Genomic DNA, 24,370 nt, shown 5'->3' on the forward strand with positions numbered 1-24,370 from the left:
CTGATGTGTCTGTCATTGAAAGAATGCTTTTTTTCCCACAAAGGAAAATGTCTGTAAGTCTGTTTTATGATACTTTAAGGTCCTGTTCTGCTGTCAACACACAGAGGGTGAAACAAGTGTGGGAGAAAGAATTGTCTGTTACTATTGACGAAGAGATGTGGGAGGACATTTGGAGATATGCAAAAACAATATCTATATGTAATCGTACTAGAGCAATCCAATTAAGAATAATACACAGATTGCATATATCTCCAAATCGCAGACATGCTTTTAGCCCCACTTCCTCTTCCCCTCATATGTCTTAAATGCAAAACTGATACAGGAACCCTAACACATTGTTTATGGTCATGTACCAAAATACAATGATACTGGTCTGGTGTTCTGCAAGAAATTTAAAAGATCCTAGGGGTTTATCTAGAATTGGACCCAGTTTCTTTACTGTTAGGTCTCCCTAGTAGGCATGTTACTTCTGTGGGTAAAAGGAGGCTTTACAACATCCTTACCTTCGTAGCGAGGAAAAACATCCTTTTACAGTGGATTAGTGATAAGGTTCCTTCTATTAAAGATTGGCATAAGATACTATTTGAATGGGTGCCTCTGGAATATCTGACATGTACATTGCATTCTAAAACACACCAGTTCTACAAAGTATGGGAACCTTATCTAAATTACCTAGAACCTGAGGTATCTGCAAGGATTCTCTTAGAATGGCGGAGATCTATGTATTTCAGAACTACACTGTACGTTCCATGTGTGGAACCTAACCTCTTGGTTTAAACTGAGCTTTTTTGTTTAATTTCTGTTTGTAAGTTTGTTTAAAATTTATGTATTGAGAGACGCAGTGATGGTGATGGGGTGAGAGAAGCACCGAGCGGGAAGAGGAAAATGGTGTACGTATGTATGGGTGTGTATGTGTGTGTGTGCGTGCGCGTATGTATGCGTATGTGTGTGTATATGCATGGGTATATGTATGTGTGTGTATGTATATGTATGTATGTATGTGTATATATATGCGCGTAGATATGTGTAAGTGGGTGCTGTTTTTCTTGTTTTTGTTCTGTGTGCTTTGTCTCTGTTGTATCTCTTAATATGGGTGAAAATTGTGAAATTCCAATAAAAATACTGTTACAAATTTTTTTTAACATTGGGGCACAATTTCGACTTAATATATCGAAGGGACGCAAAAGGCACCCATTTTGTGGAACAACCAATCTAATGGTCATTGTGGACACCATCATGGCACAGCCCTGCTGCTTTGGCAGAAAAGAGGAGGATGGTTTGGATCAGTCTGACGCCCACCCATCTATTGGTGTATGTTGTATAAGGACAAATGTATTTCAGTTACTACGACTGTGGTATGTGGTTGTCCCACCAAGCTATCTGTAAGTCACTCTGGATAAGAGTGTCTGCTAAATTGCTCAAATGTCAAATGTATGTTGTTTTGGAATCTCTGTGGCTGAGTGTTACTCAAACCTGCTTCCACTTTCACAACACCCCCACTGAACCTCTGGAAATGTAGTGCATGAGGGAAATTCAGACAGACATGACTGCAGCATGGTTCCTTTGCCCATAAATGACAACTGGTGATATCACTGACATGTTCAGAGCCAAGTGGAACCTGAACCTGTTTAATCTCACATTGATTTGCACGCTCAAGGTTCACTGACTCAATGGCCTTTTCCCTGAGTGGTGTCAAGGCATGTGAAATACAATGACAAATGTTTTACACTAAATTATTGGGGCATACATTCTATGTTGACATATGGAGAAAGTTTATATGACAGGCTGTCAGATGGCTATAACCGTGCCATTCAGAATGACAGGATCCCTGCAAGAGATGAGTGAGTTGACCTTCAGACTAATAGATTGAAAACATCCTGTCATGATATCCTCTTTATCAGCTAAAAATGCAGTGTGAGCCTTGTGGCTGGACAACATATTTTAAACTGCTATTGGTCTATTTAGTTATTTTAACTTACACTTTAGGTTACCTCAGGCCACAGATTCGTCTGGGTTCATGCATTTGTTTGCTCACCCAGATTCGGAAACGTAATCAGAACACGGAGCCAGTCTTCTAGATTTCATTCAACAGCTACAGGAAGAGGATATGGGGATTCTTTCCCCCTGTATGATTAAATGCACTGGACTGTATTGCTTATGGAGCAATGTTATGTGATTCCTGCGGGGGTCCAGTCGATGATAGGTAATAGTATATCATTTTAGGAGTGAACCTAAACGACCCTGAATCCTCTCCATGACATATGGACGTGAAGCGGAGTGGACCGATAAGCCTTTTATTCAGTCTACTGCACCACCGGTGTGTCTGCTGTCTGCCGTCTTGATGGCTTCAGCAGGTGCCTTCCAGGACCCATGTAAACAATTAGAAAAAGGTCACTAACAATCAGGGCTAATGGGTTGGTAGGGCTGTGCTTGGCAACTCACTCTTGTTTTCTTTGGTATTGGTTTAGGTGATGATGGGAAGAGAACAATTGTGTAATGACTTCTGGACAAGGTAACAGGATGTACAGCCCTTCGAGGGTTGAGAATGTTGACCTTTTGTCTTGTGCTCGAATAATAGGGTTCAAAGGGGGAAGAAGGATCTACAGTCAGAAAGAAATCCCCTGCATCTAGATCCCATACATACAGAGCTTGATAGGTAAACATATCATTAAGGACCTAAATTGAGATGGGGGTTGTTCAGATTTCCTTCCCCAACATATGGTGAAGTGGTTTCAGCAGTGCCCATGTCATAATGAATAGAGTTCTTTCCGAAGCTCCATTCCTCTGCCAGGTATGTCACGTACAGGGCACACACAGATACCAACATGCCTTCAGGCACAAATCAACTCCCCCCACTGATTCTCCCAAAAGCTAAACAGAATGTGCAGTTACACAACACAACTCTTCTGGGATTTTGATACAGCTGTTGTAGATGTACTTTCAAATTTGCAAAACAAAACATAAGGAACACATCTTGGTCAAATTATTCAGGTCTGTAAATGAATCTTATTGAGATTGGATGTTCTGTCAGACTTTCAATAAATTCCTTAGAGCCTTGATTAAATAAATTAAATATAGTCATTTAATGTGTAGCAGCCACTGCCACATCCCACATAGCTGTGGATTTTAGAAGAACGCTATGAAAAACATCAGTCGGATTTGCCCAACTGAGACCTCTGTTTTCTTCCTTTACACTGTAGCAGTTCAGAGGTAAATCCACAGAGTTACAGTGTTTTATTCCCTGCAAAAACTCTAATCCTGCATGGGGTTCAGGGCTCTATCAACTCCTTTAAGAGTTAAAAAGGCTTTCCCAAGGACTTTGTTTCTGTCCTCTCAGTCTTAAATCTCAGTATGTTGTCAGAAACACCACTTTCACTCCTTTTTGTGAATGGGTTTTTTTCTTTCTCTGGTTGTTGTGCCACAAACTCAACAGGAAGTTCTAGAATAGGCATTGACTGTATGTTTGTGTTCGTATATTATTGCTTGTCGTTACTAAAATGGGTAGACAGAATTCAAACCAATTTGAGCAAGTAGACATCTTGATACTGTAACACGTGGAAAATGTTAAACTAATTGCACATCTGATATTAATATTGTGTTACTAACCGAAATAAAGTTGGTTGACTGGTCTAGTAGTGGGAAAAATGGAAGTAAGAAGGACAAGCTATACAAATGTAGACAACCACCACAGGTCTCACCCTGCCCATTTTCCCCCGTACTCCGGCCCTGGAAAAACACAGTCAGTGCTGTCCTGTTCTGTCTGCTTAGTGAGTTTTCCATCCTGGAGGAAGCCAAATAAAACAATGTGGCCGAGATTGGAGAATTAGAGCCAATTATGACGATATACGCATTTTTGTTTTGAGCTTGTTTCAGAAATATAATTAGGTCTACTTCTTTAAAGTGTAATATGGCGTCGGGCCATTAGACTCTAGTGTTTCCCAGTACCCCGAATAGCACACATTGGTGTTGTAGCCCCAGACAAAAACACCTGATTCAACTTGTCAAGGGCTTGATGATTAGTTGAATAAGGAGTGCTTTTCCGGGGCCACAGCAAAAATATGTACATTTGGCGGTACTTGAGGACTGGAGTTGGAAAACACTGCATTAGAGGACAGGTTTTGGACCTTCCCTCAGCAGCTAGCCCAGTTCCTTTGTGGGTTAGGGATCTGGGGTGTTTTGAGGGGAAGCTGCCAGTTTACACCTCCTCCGATGGTCTCTGTCCAAACCACAGCAGCCTTATTTTAGACTAGACAGGGTGTGGGTGAAAGCAGTTGTACCATAAGAGCAAACAACAGTCTCACACTCGGCATATCCAGTAGAATACTGTCAAAGCCGAACATAAACAACGCTTCAGACAATTCCATTCAAACACACTAATTCCATTCAACAGCCACAGCAGACAATCTAAAGAGCATTTGGAAACCCAAACTCAGAGCAATGCTTTATAGTGTTGTCCGTAGAAAAGGGCTCTCAGAGCGCTACATTTAGACACAAAGCTACAGTGCCTTCAGAAAGTATCCACACCACTTGACTTTTTCTACATTTTGTTGTGTTACAGCCTGAATTTAAAATAGATTAAATTGAGATTTTGTGTCACTAGCCTACACACAATACCCTGTAATGGCAATGTGGAATTATGTTTTTCAAAATGTTTACAAATGAATTAAAAATGAAAAGCTGAACTGTCTTGAGTCAATATGCTTTCAACTCCTTTGGTATGGCAAGACTAAATAAGGTTAGGAGTAAAAATGTGCTTAACAAGTCACATAATAAGTTGCATGGACTCACTTTGTGTGCAATAAGTGTTTAACATGATTTTTGAATTACTAGGCCTATCCCATCTCTGTACCCCAAACATACAATTATCTGTAAGGTCCCCCAGTCAAGCAGTGAATTTCAAACACAGATTCAACCACAAAGACCAGGGAGATTTTCCAATGCCTCGCAAAGAAGGGCACATATTGGTAAATGTCAGTAAAAACTGACATTGAATATGTCCCATTTGAGCAAGTTATGAATTACACTTTGGATGGTGTATCAATATACCCAGTCACTACAAAGATACAGGCATCCTTCCTAATTCAGTTGCCGGAGTGTAAGGAAACTGCTCAGGGATTTCACCATGAGGCCAATGTTGACTTTAAAACAGATACAGAGTTTAATGGCTGTGATGGGAGAAAACTGAGGATGAATCAACAACATTGTAGTTACTCCACAATACTAACCTAAATGACAGAGTAAAAAGAAGGAAGTCTGTACAGAATACAAATATTTCAAAACATGCATCCTGTTTGCAATAAAGGCAATAAAGTAAATCCAATACGACACATTATTGAGTACCACTCTTCATATTTTCAAGCATAGTGGTGGCTGCATCATGTTATGGGTATGCTTGTAATCGGCAAGGATTAGGGAGTTTTTCACGATAAGAATAGAGCTAAGCACAGGCAAAATCCTAGAGGAAAACCTGGATCAGTCTGACCAGACACTGGGAGATGAATTCACCTTTCAGCAGGATAATAATCTAAAAAAAACAGGGCCAAATCTACGCTGGAGTTTCTTACTAAACAGACAGTGAATGGCCTAGTTACAGTTTTGACTTAAATCGGCTTAAAAATCTATGGGAAGACTTGAACATTTCTGTTTAACTTGATCAACAACCAACTTGTCAGACGCTGAATAATTTTTAAAAAGAATAATGTACAATCCAGGTGTGCAAAGCTTTTAGAGACACACCCAGAAAGATTCACAGCTGTAATCACTACCAAGGGTGCTTCTACAAAGTATTGACTCAGGGGTGTGAATACTTATGTAGTAAATAGGATATTTCTGTATTTAATTTCAAAGAAATATGCAACATTTCTAAAAATATGTTTTCACTTTGTCATTATGGGGTATTGTGTGTGGGTGAGAAAAAAATCAACTGAATGCATTTTGAATTCAGGCTGTAACACAACAAAATGTGGATTAAATCAAGGGGTTCCTTCCTAGGCTTGCCTGTCACCCAGGCTCTCGTCGGACTCTGGCCTTAGTGCGACAACGCTTTTGGTGGTCTACTATGGTTCTGGATGTTGCCGTGTTTGTCGCCGTCTGCGCACAGAACAAGACTCCTCGGCAAGCTCCGGCTGGTCTTCTCCAACAACTGCCTGTCCCTCACCGTCCCTGGTCCCATATATCCCTGGATTTTGTCACGGTTCTCCCCCCGTCTGAGGACAACACTGCCATCATGACTGTGGTCGACCAGGTTTTCCAAAGCCGCCCACTTCATTCTTCTCCCCAAACTACACTCGGCCAAGGAGACGGACGAGCTTATGGTGCAGCACGTCTTCTGGTTCCATAGACTCCCGGTGGACATGGTGTCCGACCGGGGTTCGTAGTTCTCATCCCAGTTCTGGAAGGCGTTCTGCGCGCTCATTGGGTCATCGGCCAGCCTGTCCTCCGGATTCCACCCCCAGTCCAACGGCCAGTTGAAGCAAGCCAACCAGGACTTAGAGACGACTCTTCGCTGCCTAGTCTCCACCAACAACTGATATGGGTTGAGTCAACAACTGATATGGGTTGAGTACGCCTGCAACACCCTTCCTTGCTCTGCCACGGGTCTCTCACCATTCGAGTGTTCCTTGGGATATCAGCCTCCACTCTTCCCCGAGCAAGAGGAGGAAGTCAGAAAACCCTCTTCCCAGATGTTCATCCGCCTCTATCGCCGTACCTGGAAGAGAGCTTGGGCCGCTCTGTTGAAGACCACCTCCAGGTATAGGCGACAAGTGGATCACCACCGGACCCCTGCTCCACGTTATCGGCTCGGGCAGAGGGTATGGCTCTCCACCCAGGACCTGCCTGTCCTGGTAGAGTCCCATAAACTTTACCCCCGTTTCATTGGCCCGTTCCCCATCTCTAGAGTCATTAGCCCCACTGCTGTTCATCTTTTGTTACCCCTTCCCCCCCGTATTCACCCTACTTTCCATGTGTCTAGGACTAAGCCTGTGAGTGTTCGACCATGGGGCAGGGGTTATCAGTACCTGGTTGACTGGGAGGGTTATGGCCCGGAGGAGAGGTTCTGTGTCCCCGCTAGAGACATCCTGGACCCAGCCCTCATCGCCGACTTCCACCGCCGGCACCCCGGTCAACTAGGTATGTGCCCAAGTAGGACACCAGGTGGTGCCCCACAAGGGGGGTTACTGTCTCACCCTGATCTGTTTCACCTGTCTTTTTGTTCTCCGGTCCTGCTTTTCGCAGTCTCTCTTTTCTCACCCTCCTGGTTTTGACCCTTGCCTGTCCTGACTCTGAGCCCGCCTGCCTGATCACTCTGCCTGCCCCTGAGCCCGCCTGCCGACCTGTTAATTCGACATTGTCTGCAACTGGGTCTTACCTTCATACCTGATACATGCATATTTCCCTTGTTTGTCTTCAGCACATTTCTCTTGATTGTAATACCGGATGTGCTATGGAAATGCTATTAGCTTGATTCTGAAATTCAGCTCCACGTTGTAAAGTCAGTTTTAGCACCTTCAATATCCAACCTCACCCAGGACACTTTGTTACTATTAACAAAGTAGATTGTTGAGTTTTGAGATGACAAAACAGACATGGAATTGTAAAAGTTCCCACACACTTTCAGAGAGTATTTGTTCTTATGGTAAATCTCCCCCAAACATATGTAATTCTGTTTTTTCTTTCACCAAGTCTTTCAATTTGGTTGTCGGCAGTGGATAGAGAACATTTCTCAAATCAACTCACGATTGTGTTTTGACAACAAGTGCCACTTTTCAGAGTGGAATGTACATGCTCTTTCGGGTGGGAGTGATGACTGCTGCTGACCCATGACCAAGCAGGGCAAGCTGAATGTTCACATAATACCAGTCAGGTGTATGTCTTCAGACTATACCTCCCTCGTAAGAGCCTAAGTCCTATTGGATGTGCTCTGGCGTTATCTCTCCCTAACTTGATTTGATCTACTGTATGGTTTGAATTGTAAATCACAAGTCAGCCTTGTGACTTGCTGTGCGTGAGTGGTAATTGAGGAGCGATGGTGGTGAATACTTTCACAGTAGGGTCCTAAGGGGTATACGATTGTAAAGTACGTTTTGAACCTTAAATCATGCTGCCTTTTGAGACCAACTGAGTATTTTAAACTGGCCTCAAATGTTTACTTGCACTTTTTATTGACTGTAATTACAGTTGGTAGTAATTTTGATGTAGTCAGATTTTTCATCCGTTTCCTCCATTTGTTTTTCTTTGTTACCTTAATACAAAAGCGAATACCTTTAAAAAAAATGCATTGCCTCAAACCATTTTAAAAATGAATTGGCCTAGAGAGAGGCTACATGAATCCACAAGGAGTCAGGAGTAGCTTATCATTTGAACCATCATTTATCAAGTCAACCATATCAGCCATGGTTCTGAAAATGAAGTCAAATCTGTAAATGAATTGAGGTTATCTCAATAATATATTCAAATAATGAAGAAAATCTTTATATTTTGAACCAAGATTGAAGTAGAACTCAATTAACTCTGATCAATCCATGATAAGGGTGTGTTCGAATCGGCAGGAGAGATCTGAGGGTATGCATTTTTATATTGAGGGACTTAATTTAAAAATTGAGGGAAAGGATGAAAAAACTGAGAACTAATAAGCCTGGCCTGTTTTTCTTTCAACACAATGACTCCTAAGGCCCCCTGTAGAATGAAGTAGAACTATCATGTTACCACAGAGATCTGTATATAATGACGAAATGCTCATGTCTTCGTCGTAACAATAGGAGTCGTTGCCCCAAAGGTGGAAAGGCAGGCAAAAGCTTAGGTCCAAAATATGCCCATAGAAACACATGGGTCTTATTTTGGCCAGATTTTGGCGAGCGTAAAACCTCTCGCTTCACCTATTCCTGTCTGGTTACCATTTTGAGAAGGAGAGCGCGAATATGAGGAGGACCGGAGGTCAACTTTGATAGCTTGCTACAACTATAATAGATTTTTATTAAAAACAATATGTTTCTTGCCCATGATGTATTTATCAATTATTGACTTCACAATAAGCCAGATTCAAGTCATTTACATTGTGGTGCTGAAACTTGGAGCAGCTCATTGTGCTGCAGGTAGGCATATTTGAGTAGGCATAATCCATTTCAACGTCTTCATCTAAATGAGACTTTACTAACAACAAGAGGGCTTTGCATTGGAGCCTATTTCTTCCTATGTAAGAAATTAGGCTATAGGCTGCTCTATCCATAGATGTGTCGGCCAATTCCTCCACCCACCATGCACTATTTACATATCCTAACGCACAGGCCTACCCCTTGTTAGTTTAAGATTTATAAGAAAAATAACAGTACTTAATGCTACAAACAAGCTGTAAAATACCCGGGAAAGATGTGACTCTGATGCATATGGGGATATTATTGTTTAGTTTATTTGACATTCAGAGGCTGAGCTATAACCTTCTATAGTCGAGGAGACTATAGAAGGGGAAGTGATCAAATTCTGACACTATCAATTGATTAAATGATTCACATACCTGTTGTAGAATATATGTTGTATTCAGTGAATGTTATTTGAAAAGTAATTAATTAGCTAAATCAATGCTTTGGTGATAGATAGTATCTTTAGGTTATGATCACCAAACAGTTAGTGATATTTCTCAGTCATATTGGTCAAGGGGTGAGTCCTATAAATCAGTGATGGGGCGCAACAGAACACGACGTTTTGGAAAGTTCAGATATAAACGTGATATGTAAACATAGAGACACGTAGAACAAGGAATCATGTCGGCTCTATTCATGGTATTTATATCTGCAAAGTTCAACAACGTATGGTAACTGAACGTGGCCCTGCTGGGGTTTATTCATTACGCCAAGTCTGTTGAAAAACGTTGTGCAAAAGAAACGGTCAACGGTTTCCGTTACAAGATGTAATGAATACACCCCTGTCACTTCATGAGCTGGGGGATATCCATGCGTCTCCTCACTATTTCGTAAATTCGGAATCTAATCTGGACAGCGTTGAGGATAGACTACTCTTCTCACGCTAAGGTACTGTTGCCTTAGAAAATTTTATTAAACTTTTTGTTGAAAACTACCTTTACATTCATATATCAATTGTAGAATATTTTACAAATGAGTAAATTATTGCAGTAACTTGTATCGCTCGCCGAGTAGCTACAATTTATGATTGCGCATTTTGTTTACGAATGAGTGACGTTAGCTAATTTCTTTGAGATGTCGCAATTGTTAGCAAAAAGTCATTCTCATAGCTACACTGTCATTTTTTAATGTTTTTTTTTACAACATGTTCCCCGCCTTGGTGCTGAAAAACACCGATGGTTTGTTCTAGAAAACTCTGTTGTCCTGATTTGTGAATACATTTAGCGCCAACTTTGAAGCGCGCAAAGTAGTGTGGCAAAAACAAGACAAGGGGACTGTTGGGTTGCGTGTCTGGCTAAACACCCATCTGTTTGTTAACGTTAGGTAGCTGTCCAATTCTTGTGATCGGACGTTGCATAAATGTTTTTTTCTTCTTTCTGAGTAAGCACGTTCGCTCGTATGAGTTGGCTAGCTCGCCCTGTCAGTTAACAATGCCGAAACTGGTCACGTCTTTGATATAGTTGTGTACTCGCATGACACATGTTACTTTCAATGTTTCCCAGAAAACTTGGCTATATTATAGCCTACTATATCCAGGTCATAGAAGAATGGTTAGCCCAGCGTTACCTCGCTCGTCTTGGTGCGTGCTGTCGTTCACATGTGTCAGTGCTATTTTTGGTCATCTTCCTTGTGGGTCACGAGAATGGCTTCTTTGTCTTAACATGAACAGCTGATGAACTGCAGCTAACTGAGCTAGTTACTACCATACATTAGTGGTTACTACTAGCTAGAACACAGACGGCAACCGTGTTCACTCCTGTGAGAAATGGGGGACATGCCACGCAGTTCCATTGTATTTAAACATTTCCTGTTACTAGTTGCTAATGTCCATATTCAGAGAGCTGGTTGGTGCCTCCCACTGTTCAGAGGCAACTGTCACCAACCCTTGAAGTGTATAGTAAACTAATATGTTTAATATGTTTGTAGTTTAGGTAATATACAAAGTAGGGTTGGGCAAAAACGGTATTACCGGTGGTGAAAATCTCACCCCTGCCAGAACCCCCTCTTTCTAATTTCCTTAATTTTGTGGCTAGAGTCAAATACTTTGTGGCACACATCAGAGTCAAATACATTCTATAGAACAAACTATACGTCAGGATAGGCAACCAAAATTAATAATGAATGTACAGTTGGAAGTTTACATACACTTAGGTTGGAGTCATTAAAACTCGTTTTTCAACCACTCCACAAATTTCTTGTTAACAAACTATAGTTTTGGCAAGTCGGTTAGGACATCTACTTTGTGCATGACATACTGTAAGTAATTTTTCCAACAATTGTTTACAGACAGATTATTTCACTTATAATTCACTGTATCACAATTCCAGTGGGTCAGACGTTTACATACACTAAGTTGACTGTGCCTTTAATTAAACAGCTTGGAAAATTCCAGAAAATTTATGTAATGGCTTTAGAAGTTTCTGATAGGCTAATTGACATAATTTGAGTCGATTGGAGGTGTACCTGTGGATGTATTTTAAGGCCTACCTTCAAACTCAGTGCCTCTTCACTTGACACCGTGGGAAAAATAAAAATAAATCAGCCAAGACCTCAGGGAAAAAAAGAAAGTGTAGACTTCCACAAGTCTGGTTCATCCTTGGGAGCAATTTCCAAACGCCAGAAGGTACCACGTTCATCTGTACAAAAAATAGTACACAAGCATAAACGCCATGGGGCCGTCATTACGCTCAGGAAGAAGATGTGTTCTGTCTCCTAGAGATGAATGTACTTTGTCGCGAAAAGTGCAAATCAATCCCAGAACAACAGCAAAGGACCTTGTGAAGATGCTGGAGGAAAAGGGTACAAAAGTATCTATATCCACAGTAAAACGAGTACTATTCGACATAACCTGAAAGGCCGCCCAGCAATGAAGAAACCACTGCTCCAAAACCTCCATTAAAAAAAGCCAGAAACTGCACATGGGGACATCGTTATGACCATCGTTATGCTTGGAGGAAAAAGGGGGATGCTTGCAATCTGAAGAACAACATCCCAACCAGTAAGCACGGGGGTGGCAGCATCATGTTGTTGGGGGTGCTTTGCACCGGAGGGACTAGTGCACTTCACCAACTAGATGGCATCTTGAGGAAGGAAAATTATGTGGATATATTGAAGCAACATCTCAAGACATCAGTCAGGAAGTTAAAGCTTGGTCGCAAATGTGTCTTCCAAGTGGGCAATGACCCCAAGCATACTTCCAAAGTTGTGGCAAAATGGCTTAAGGACAACAAAGTCAAGCTATTGGAGTGGCCATCACATAGCCCTGACCTCAATCCTATAGAAAATGTGTGGGCAGAACTGAAAAAGCGTGTGCGAGCATGGAGGCCTAGAAACCTGACTCAGTTACTCCAGCTCTGTCAGGAATGGGCCAAAATTCACCCAACTTATTGTGGGAAGCTTGTGGAAGGCTACCCAAAACATCTGACCCAAGTTAAACAATTTAAAGGCAATGCTACCAAATACTGATTGAGTGTATGCAAACTTCTGACCCACAGGAAATGTGATGAAATAAATAAAAGCTGAAATAAATCCTTCTCTCTGCTATTATTCTGACATTTCACATTCATAAAATAAGTGGTGATCCTAACTGTCCTAAAACAGGTAGTTTTTACTAGGATTAAATGTCAGCAGTTGTGAAACTGAGTTTGTAAATGTATTTGGCTAAGGTGTATGTAAACGTCCGACTTCAACTCTATGTGTGTTATATTAAACATAGAAGAGGGAGTAAAATGTTGGCAAGCAATAAACATTGCAGAACAACTATGGCTGAATTATTATCCTTACACACTGAATCGCTGTGTCTCCAGCTCGCCTAGCTACTCACTGGACCCTATGCTCACTCGTCTACGCATGCCTTTCCCTAATGTCAATATGCCTTGTTCATTGCAGTTTTGCTTAGTGATTATTGTCTTATTTCATTGTAGAGCCTCCAGCCCTGCTCAATATTTCTTATCTAGCCCTTTTTGTTCCACCTCCCACACATGCGGTGACCTCACCTGGTTTAAATGGTGTTTTAAGAGACAACCTCTCCCATCATCACTCAATGCCTAGGTTTACCTCCACTGTGTTCACATCCTACCATACCCTTGTCTGTACATGATGCCTTGAATCTATTCTTCCGTGCCCAGAAACCTGCTCCTTTTACTCTCTGTTCCAAAGGCGCTAGACAACCAGTTCTTATAGACTTTAGCCGCACCCTTATCCTACTCCTCCTCTGTTTATGTAGAGCTTAATCCAGGCCCTGCAGCGCCTTGCCCCACTCCCATTCCCCAGGCGCTCTCATTTGTTGACTTCTGTAACTGTAAAAGCCTTGGTTTCATGCATGTTAACATTAGAAGCCTCCTCCCTATGTTTGTTTTATACACTGCTTTAGCACACTGCCAACCTGTATGTCCTAGATGTGTATGAATCCTGGTTTAGGAAGGCCACCAAAAATCCTGAAATTTCCATCCATGACTATAACATTTTCCGACAAGATAGAACTGCCAAAGGGGGCGGAGTTAGCCTGCAGAGTTCTGTCACACTATCCAGGTCTGTGCCTAAACAGTTTGAGCTTCTACTTTTAAAAATCCACCTTTCCAGAAACAAGTCTCTCACCGTTGCCGCTTGTTATAGACCTCCCTCGGCCCCCAGCTGTGCCCTGGACACCATATGTGAATTGATTGCCCTCCCCCCATCTATCTTCAGAGTTCGTACTGTTAGGTGACAACTGGGACATGCTTAACACCCCGGCCATTCTACAATCTAAGCTAGATGCCCTCAATCTCACACAAATGATCGATGAACCTACCAGGTCCAACCCCAAATCCGTAAACACGGGCATCCTCATAGATATCATCCTGATCAACCTGCTCTCTAAATACATCTCTGCTGTCTTCAACCAGGATCTCAGCAATCATTGCCTGCGTCCGTAATGGGACTGCAGTCAAACGACCACACCTCATTACAGTCAAACGCTCCCTAAAACACTATAGCGAGCAGGCCTTTCTAATCGACCTGGCCCGGGTATCCTGGAAGGATATTGACCTCATTCCGTCAGTAGAGGATTCCTGGATATTCTTTAAAAGTGCTTTCCTCATCATCTTAATTAAGCATGCCCCATTCAAATGTTTTTTTGAACCAGGTACTGATATAGCCCTTGGTTCACTCCAGACCACAAAAACATCCTGTGGTGTACTGCATTAGCATCAAATGTCCCCCGCGATATGCAACTTTTCAGTGAAGTTAGGAACAAATATATACAGGCATTTAGGAATGCAAAGGCTAGCTTTTTCAAACACATTTGTATCCTGTAGCACAAACTCCAAAAAGTTATTTTCACATTGTAAAGTCCAGGAAGAATAAGAGCACCTCCTCACAGCTGCCCACTGCACTGAGGCTAGGAAACAGTGTCCCCACCGATAAATCCATGATAATTGAGAATTTCAATAAGCATTTTTCTACAGCTGGCCATGCTTTCCACCTGGCTACCCCTACCCCGGTCAACAGCTCTGCACGTAGAAATGAAAACCACGAAGGGGGGGACAATTCTGTCAGGGGGAGATGTTTGGCACAAAACCGGAGGTGCACACAAGGGGTGCTATTTAAAAACCAATGTATTCCCCCCCCTTGTACAAAACAATTTAGGTAACAAGGATCTTGCTCCAGGAGGGGATTGAATGTCTGCTGTAACCAAGAAGTTTGATCTTGACATGTAGCATGTTAACAAACCAAATGCATAGCTGGAAGCCTTAGCTGGAGATAATTTATTTGACACTTAGATTTCTTATAATTATACTTATAGTTAGTTATAGGCAGTGCCATAGAAATTAGGATACATTTTTCAAAAGTGATCAAGCATAAATAATGTATTTTTGTTGTGTTGTGAGCTGTTCATGTTGAGTATCCTGGTATAAAAAGAATGCCATCATGTTTCCTATTAGTCCTAAATGTATATGAAAGGCGAGTTGAAGAGCTTCAGTACAGTAATGGTGTGTGTGTGTGTGTGTGTGTGTGTGTGTGTGTGTGTGTGTGTGTGTGTGTGTCAGTAGTATCAGTGTTCTTTCCTGCCTGGACTATCATGTGCTTCGGAATTATCGTCACAAAGCTGAATTTAACAGCATTATTTCACTTTACACACACAGACAGTTAGGGCTGGGTGATATGGCCAAAATCTCATATCCTGATATAGGTAATTTCATATCCTGACAACGATACATATCACAATCGGAGGTCGACCGATTTAATTTTACCCAAGTTAAACAATTTAAAGGCAATGCTACCAAATACTATTTGAGTGTATGTAACCTTTTGACCCATTGGAAATGTGATGAAATAAATAAATCATTCTCTTGACTATTCTGACATTTCACATTCTTAAAATAAAGTGGTGATCCTAACTGACCTAAGACATGGAATTTTTACCAGGATTAAATGTCAGGAATCGTGAAACTGAGTTTAAATGTATGTAAACTTCTGACTTCAACTGTGTGTATATATATATTAGGGGCTTGTCTGTTTTGCATGTTATTTTGGCATTAATACGTGTCACATATCAATTTGCACTTGGTATCTTGGGTCGAGTGTTAGCACCAACTCACGAAACCCCTGTCCCTCGACCGTGTAAATTGGGGTCAGGTCTTTGCAGATGTAAGTTGTAACGGCAGCTGTTATCTCCTTCCATCTTCGTGATTTTTTTGTCATATGGTGTGCCGCGGGCAAAGGCCTCTTGCAACGTCTGTTTTTGTTTTTTTGAGCACTTGACTGTACTTTTTTGGGTCATTTTTTAATTTGACTTTTTTTTTCTTTATTTAACCAGGTAGGCCAGTTGAGAACAAGTTCTCATTTACAACTGCGACCTGGCCAAGATAAAGCAAAGCAATGCTTTTTGATGCTAATGCAGAACGCCACAGGATGTTTTTGTACTGGTCAAGGGCAGTCAAGTCTGGGGTGAACCAAGGGCTATATCTGTTTTTAGTTCTATATTTTTTTGAATGGGGCATGCTTATTTAAGATGGTGAGGAAAGCACTTTTTTTTAGAGCATCCATGCATCCTCTACTGACAGGATGAGGTCAATGTCCTTCCAGGATAGCCGGGCCAGGTCGATTAGAAAAGCCTGCTCGCTGTATTGTTTTAGGGAGCGTTTGACTGTGATGAGGGGCAGACCCATTACGGATGCAGGCAATGAGCCAATGATCCCTGAGATCCTGGTTGAAGACAGCAGAGATGTATTTAGAGAGCAGGTTGATCAGGATGATATCTATGAGGGTGCCCGTGTTTACGGATTTGGGGTTGTACCTGGTAGGTTCATTGATAATTTGTGTGAGATTGAGGGCATCTAGCTTAGATTGTAGGACAGCCGGGGTGTTAAACTGGGACATGCTTATGTCACCTAACAGTACGAACTCTGAAGATAGATGGGGGGCAATCAATTCGCATATGGTGTCCAGGGCACAGCTGGGGGCTGAGGGGTGTTTATAACAAGCGGCAACGGTGAGAGACTTGTTTCTGGAAAGGTGGATTTTTAAAAGTAGAAGCTCGAATAGTTTGGACCAGACCTGGAGTAGATTGCAACTCCGCCCCCTTTGGCAGTTCTTTGTTGTCGGAAAATGTTATAGTTAAGGATGGAAATTTCAGGATTTTTGGTGGCCTTCCTAAGCCAGGATTCAGACATGGCTAGGACATCCGGGTTGGCGGAGTGTGCTAAAGCAGTGAATAAAACAAACTTAGGAAGGAGGCTTCTAATGTTAACATGCATGAAACCAAGGCATTTACGGTTACAGAAGTCAACAAATGAGAGTGCCTGAGGAATAGGAGTGGAGCTACGGGTTGCAGGGCATGGGTTAAGCTCTACATCACCAGAGGAACAGAGGAGGAGTAGGATAAGGGTACGGCTAAAGGCTGGTCGTCTGGTCGTCTAGTGCGTTCGGAACAGAGTAGAAGGAGCAGATTTCTAGGCGCGGAAGAATAGATTCAAGGCGTAATGTACAGACAAGGGTATGGTAGGATGTGAATACAGTGGAGGTAAACCTAGGCATTGAGTGACGATTGGAGTGGTTTTGTCTCTGGAGACTCCATCGAACCATCTAGTAGCTGGTGAGGTCACTGCATGTGTGGGAGATGGAACAAAAGGGCTAGCTAAGGCATATTGAGCAGGGCTGGAGGCTCTACAGTGAAATAAGACAATAATCACTAACCAAAACAGCGATGGACAAGGCATGCGTAGGCGAGTGATCATAGGTTCCAGTGAGTAGCTAGGCGAGCTGAAGACCCGGCGATTCAGACAGCTACGGGCCGTGGGTCTTTGCAATGGAAGAGCCTGTTGAAACCCCCGCAGACGATTTAGTCGGCAGACCAGTCGTGATGGATCGGCGGGGCTCCGTGTCGGCAGTAAAAGGATCCAGGCCAATTGGCAAAATATGTATTGTAGCCCAAGAATTGGCTGAATGAACTTCTCCGGCTAGCTGGGAGATGGGCCTAGCTTGAGGCTAGCTCCAGGCTAACTGGTGTTTAGCCAGGAGTAGCAACTCGGATATCAGCTAGCTAGCTGCGATGATTCGGCATAAAGGTTCAGAGCTTGCGGTAGGAATTCGGAGATGTGGTAGAGAAAAAGCAGTCCGATATGCTCTGGGTTGATATCGCGCTGTGCAAACTGGCAGGAATTGACCGGGCTGAGGCTGGCTGATGTTATGTTACAGCCTTATTCTGAAATTGATTAAATAGTTTTCCCCCCTCATCAATCTACACACTACCCCATAATGACAAAGCAAAAACAGGTTTTTAGAAATGTTAGCAAATTTATTATACATACAAAAAATAAACTGACATTACATTTACATAAGTATTCAGACCCTTCACTCAGTGCTCTGTTGAAGCACCTTTTGGCAGCGATTACTGCCCTGAGTCTTCTTGAGTATGACGCTACAAGCTTGGCACGCCTGTATTTGGAGAGTTTCTCCCATTATTCTCTACAGATCCTTGTTACCTGGCTGCACAGCTATTTTCAGCTCTCTCCAGAGATGTTCGATCGAGTTCATGTCCAAGCTCTGGCTGGGCCACTCAAGGACCTTCAGAGACTTGTCCTGTAGCCACTCCTGCGTTGTCTTGGCTGTGTGCTTAGGGTCGTTGTCCTGTTGGAAGGTGAACCTTCACCCCAGTCTAAGGCCCTGAGCGCTCTAGAGCAGGTTTTCATTCAGGATCTCTCTCTACTTTGCTCCGTTCATCTTTACCTTGATCCTGACTAGTCTCCCAGTCCCTGCCGCTGAAAAACATCCCACAGCATGATGCTGCCACCATGCTTCCCCTTAGGGATGGTGCCTGGTTTTCTCCAGACGTGACTCTTGTCATTCAGTTCAAAGAGTTCAATCTTGGTTATATCAGATCAGAGAATCTGGTTTCTCATGGCCTGAGAGTCGTTTAGGTGCCTTTTTACTGAGGAGTGGCTTCCGTCTGGCCACTCTACCATAAAGGCTTGAATAGGTCTGAATACTTATGTAAATAAGGTATTGATGTTTTATTTATTTTTTGTGAACAGTTCTAAAAACCTATTTTCTCTTTGTCATTATGGATTATTGTGTGTAGATTGAGGATATTTATTTCATCGATTTTAGAATAAGGCTGTAACGTAAGAACATTTTGAAAAAGTTAAGGGGTCTGAATACTTTCCGAATGCATTGTACACAACAACTTTTATGTTTCTAACTCTTTCTCATAAGATTCCTATGATTTTATTTGTTCTCTCAGCTAATGGCCAAAGACTTGGGTTCATCTCCATGCCTTTGTCTGTCAAAGCCTCTAACACAACCAACTGTGTTACCTAGGCCTGCTGTGCTGAGCTAATGCTATTTTAGCCATGTGGAACTGATGGACTGAATATGTATTTGGCCCAGGCTTTAATTTCCAAGTACCCCATCCGAAGTAGGAGAGAAACTAGCAATGGGGAGCTTACAGAGAACTCTGCATTAATAGGATTTTTTTGTTCACACCAAAATCAGAGTCCTAGCCAACTGTCTTCATAAATGGGCGCTATGGTGGGATGTGTGATGCTGCTGTGTAGACTGGATGTGTGTTGGCTGCCTGAGCAAACCACAGATGCACCACAGTATCATACGTACCATCCTCCTATTACAGGCCCAGCAGTGGCTGTTATAAACCAATCCCAGCCCACAGGCTATTTGTGGAGCCCACAGTATTGTTTTTGACATGATAATCCACCCGTGTCTGATTCAAGAACCAGATCCCTGGAAATGGTGGAGGAAATAGCTTTTGGATGCTGAATCTGAGAGGGAGCCCTTGGTCGTTAAACATGATCGTAAAGGATTGAAGTACGTGTGTGTGTTGGTCAGCAGGTAGTGCACTCTCCTGTCCTCGAGGTTGGGCAATGGGGTGAAGGCAAGGGGAGCTCTGATATTTCCACTAGATTTAGCTCCTACTAACTGCTTGCAAACTGCCCACATTAAACCAGAGGGATGAATTACAACATGTAAAAAAACAAAAAAACATTGTGATACTGTTGATACATCTATTTAGACTACCCGATAACAAGCTGTAAGTCTGTTTTTATCCAGTACATGGGGGGACTGCTTACTATTCTTTCTGACAAGTTATTTATCTGCTGCTACTGTGCTCTCTTAGTAATATTCTGGAACGTTTAGCTAATTCTGAATGGGACAACTTCTCTTGCGAGTACTATTGATTTCTCCCTTAAACAGTCGAACAGTGATAAGGACTAGTGCTATATAAACTCCTGGGAAATGGTGAAGCGAGCGGTTCTTTTCACCTTGTCATGTGACCCATACACTGTCTGGGAATAAAGGTCTACCCGTCACAGAGCTATTCCTATATGATCAAGACCATATCGGCCCCATTCTATGCTAACGCAAAGGGTGACCTCCACACTATTTCAAAGTGCTTTCTTACTACTGTTTGGTCTCTTGGGAATGAGGCTAGAGTGACGGCTTTAGATTTATTGGGTGACTTCAAAGGGCAAAACAACTTGTGATCTCAACATTTTGTTAGTCGGTATTTTCCTTAGGGCCGGAAGTAGGCTTAGTTGTGATTGGCTTATGAGAGTTTTACAACTTGATGTAAGAGTATTATGTTGCAGCCAACTTCCACTGCAATAGTGGTACTTAGAGTCAGTTTTTTAAATTTTGAGTGGCACTGGTGAAGTGTCATTGGCTCAGGACAATGTGGGATTTTGTGTTGTGGCTCTGAGTTGGTCAGACAGGGGGACAGACTTCATCCCAGAGGGGCACGCCAGCCAGCTGGCACTGTTTGATGACACGTTCAACGGAGTGAGACAGAATGAACCGGAGCTTGGTACCTCCAATTGGATTCCTTCTTCAACCATGTGACACACAGTCTCAGTAATTCCATTGGCTGTGATAACGTTGTTCTTATTAGTTTGTGCTGGATTTCAACGATTAGCCTGTCACAGGGACCAAGAGATTGAAATCCTATCCACATGTAGACCTTTCACTATGGACCGACCTGTCCTCAAAGGCCATTCATTTCTGGGGACAATATTTATGTAAGAGTCCAATGCAACAATTGCAGAACTGTATGTTTATCCTCTATTTTTAGTTACCATTGCCTTTTAAAAATGTAATGGCATAGTAGCTACAGCTATAAATACTACGGGGGAACTTAATAATGACAGCTTTTAATGTGCTGCTGGGCTCCTAATCAGAGCTTCAGATAACCTAACCCAATCAAAGTCGCCATGCCTTCCGCTACTAACTTGTTCCTTGCGTGTCAGATTATTCAGTCAGTCCTTCCGCTGATCAAGTTTTCCAATGAAACACACTATTGAGAAATAATTAGCTCGTCAAATCGAGTTTGTAGGGTTGGGCGGTATAGGTGAATATATTGATAAAAGTCACCTTGTCCCAACGAGATTTACATGGATATCAAAACGTCACGCCAGGGTAAACCTACACGAAACACAGCCCTTATTTTAAGTGTTTCTAAAATCCTTTATGGGAAAAATGAATGGTGGAAAATGGATTGTAACCATTTCCCTGTTTGACCTCTAGGTTTTATAGGTATTATGACTCATACTGTGGTACTCTATGGAGACACCCTTTCTATTCATTCTTATTTCTATGCTGTTTTCCGTTGGACAAACAAAAAATGGTTGTTTAGTAACCGGATACCAACTGTTCTGTGGAGAGAGTTCCAAAAATAGAGTTCCCATATTAGGATAATAGTTGTGATTGGAGGATAGCTGTGAGACTTATCGAATCAGGATCAACTCCTCTGTTTTCCAAGAGCTCATTAATGATAGAATATTCATTGAAGATGGCAGAAAGGACAGTCTCTTTTTGACAATAGCTACAGTAACATTCCATTAGTCAAAGAGACTAGTACTCAGGCTAGAATGTCTGCTGTAACCAAGAAGCTGGACATCTAGCCACTGGACATCTAGCCACTGGACATCTAGCCACTGGACATCTAGCCACTGGACATCTAGCCACTGGACATCTAGCCACTGGACATCTAGCCACTGGACATCTAGCCACTGGACATCTAGCAAGCTATCAATCCAAATGCAAAGCTGGAGCCCTGAGCTGGATATCATTTATTTGACACTTCTTAGATTTCTTAAAGTTAACATATATTTAGTTATAAGCAGTGGTGCAGCATGCAGCCGACTAACGGCTTAAAATAACATCAAATTGATCAGAAATACAGCATAGACATGGTTGTAAATGACTACTGTAGCTGGAAACGGCTTTTTAACATTTTTTTAATGGAATATCTACATAGCCGTACAGAGGCCCATTATCAGCAACCATCACTCCTGTGTTCCAATGGCACGTTGTGTTAGCTAATAAAAAATATTTGAATTTTAAAAGGCTAGTGATGGTTGCTGATAATGGGCCTATGTAGATACTCCATAAAAAATCTGCTGTTTCCAGCTACAATAGTCATAACATTAACAATATCTACACTGTATTTCTGATCAATTTGATATTTTAATGGACAAAAAAGTTGCTTTTCTTTCAAAAACAAGGACATTTCTAAGTGACCCCAAACTTTTGTGTGTGTGCGTGTGTACACTGCTCAAAAAAATAAAGGGAACACTTAAACAACACAATGTAACTCCAAGTCAATCACACTTCTGTGAAATCAAACTGTCCACTTAGGAAGCAACACTGACAATAAATTTCACATGCTGTTGTGCAAATGGTATAGACAATAGGTGGAAATTATAGGCAATTAGCAAGACACCCCCAATAAAGGAGTGTTTCTGCAGGTGGTGACCACAGACCACTTCTCAGTTTCTATGCTTCCTGGCTGACGTTTTGGTCACTTTTGAATGCTGGTGGTGCTTTCACTCTAGTGGTAACATGAGATGGAGTCTACAACCCACACAAGTGGCTCAGGTAGTGCAGCTCATCCAGGATGGAACATCAATGCGAGCTGTGGCAAGAAGGTTTGCTGTGTCTGTCAGCGTAGTGTCCAGAGCATGGAGGCGCTACCAGGAGACAGGCCAGTACATCAGGAGACGTGGAGGAGGCCGTAGGAGGGCAACAACCCAGCAGCAGGACCGCTACCTCCGCCTTTGTGCAAGGAGGAGCACTGCCAGAGCCCTGCAAAATGACCTCCAGCAAGCCACAAATGTGCATGTGTCTGCTCAAACGAGTCAGAAACAGACTCCATGAGGGTGGTATGAGGGCCCGACGTCCACAGGTGGGGGTTGTGCTTACAGCCCAACACCGTGCAGGACGTTTGGCATTTGCCAGAGAACACCAAGATTGGCAAATTCGCCACTGGTGCCCTGTGCTCTTCACAGATGAAAGCAGGTTCACACTGGGCACTTGTGACAGACGTGACAGTCTGGAGACGCCGTGGAGAACGTTCTGCTGCCTGCAACATCCTCCAGCATGACCGGTTTGGCGGTGGGTGAGTCATGGTGTGGGGTGGCATTTCTTTGGGGGGCCGCACAGTCCTCCATGTGCTCGCCAGAGGTAGCCTGACTGCCATTAGGTACCGAGATGAGATCCTCAGACCCCTTGTGAGACCATATGCTGGTGCGGTTGGACCTGGGTTCCTCCTAATTCAAGACAAGGCATTGATGCTATGGACTGGCCTGCCCGTTCCCCAGACCTGAATCCAATTGAGCACATCTGGGACATCATGTCTCGCGCCATCCACCAACGCCACGTTGCACCACAGACTGTCCAGGAGTTGGCAGATGCTTTAGTCCAGGTCTGGGAGGAGATCCCTCAGGAGACCATCCGCCACCTCATCAGGAGCATGCCCAGGCGTTGTAGGGAGGTCATACAGGCACGTGGAGGCCACACACACTACTGAGCCTCATTTTGACTTATTTTAAGGACATTACATCAAAGTTGGATCAGCCTGTAGTGTGGTTTTCCACTTCAATTTTGAGTGTGACTCCAAATCCCGACCTCCATGGGTTGACAAATTTGATTTCCATTGATAATTTTTGTGTGATTTTGTTGCCAGTACATTCAACTATGTAAAGAAAAAAGTATTTAATAAGAATATTTCATTCATTCAGATCTAGGATGTGTTATTTTAGTGTTCCCTTTATTTTTTTGAGCAGTGTCTATTACAAATCCATACTTGGAGTGAAGGATTGATATATCGTCCAGAAATTAGATTGCGATATGTAACTGTATCGATTCAGCGTGGAACAATGAGCTGCATTCAATACTCCTTACCCATGGCCATGATGATGACTCCATGATGATGACTCTATCTAAATTGGACATGCACATTTCCATCTAAAAAGGCTTAGCCTATTCCTTTATGGCATCCAGAACACATCATGCCTATGCTTATGAGACACATTGTGAGATAAACCTGTTTGGGCTGCTGGGATGCTTGGAGTTCTGCACAGACATCTGTGTGTACAGTGAACTCTGGCTATTTGTTTTAGAGGGTCTCAGAAAGCCTGCTGTGTTTCAGAAAGGCGTCACAGAAGCATCTGTCTGTGTGTAGATGTCTTCCATCAGTGGTAGAGTAGTTGCTATGGGATGTGTGGGGCCAGTGAGCATATTGTGATAGGAAGGACTAATGCCAGACTTCTGTATGTTCTTTTTAGACCACCTCTTAACCAAGGCTTCCTCCCATGTATAAATTGAAACGATGTTCAGCTGCCAATCTATCCTTTCAGTAAATCAACTCTTGGATTTAGGCTACTCCTGCACTACTCTAAGTATAATAAAACAAAATCAGAAGAAAATAGTGCTGATATAGCAGACTCTGTGTCTGGCTTGGA

The 24,370-nt window shown here is 42.6% G+C and overlaps 1 protein-coding gene across 5 annotated transcripts in view; it reads left to right on the forward strand.

The window, feature by feature from the left end:
• Positions 1-24,370, forward strand: part of slc29a1a (solute carrier family 29 member 1a) — a 79,047-nt gene that overhangs the window by 39,961 nt on the left and 14,716 nt on the right. For 2 of the 5 annotated variants that reach the window (XM_024425112.2, XM_024425117.2), the window contains exon 1: positions 9,879-10,025. The exons of 1 other annotated variant lie outside the window; for it this stretch is intronic. The gene's annotated coding sequence lies outside the window, so the exon portion shown is untranslated. Of the gene's footprint in view, positions 1-7,107; positions 7,132-9,878; positions 10,026-24,193; positions 24,308-24,370 lie in introns of those variants that run through there. 2 more of the 5 variants (XM_042323643.1, XM_024425116.2) reach the window with 2 other exon arrangements.

The sequence above is a fragment of the Oncorhynchus tshawytscha genome, linkage group LG06 (assembly GCF_018296145.1).
Source record: "Oncorhynchus tshawytscha isolate Ot180627B linkage group LG06, Otsh_v2.0, whole genome shotgun sequence".
Taxonomy (NCBI): Eukaryota; Metazoa; Chordata; class Actinopteri; order Salmoniformes; family Salmonidae; genus Oncorhynchus; species Oncorhynchus tshawytscha.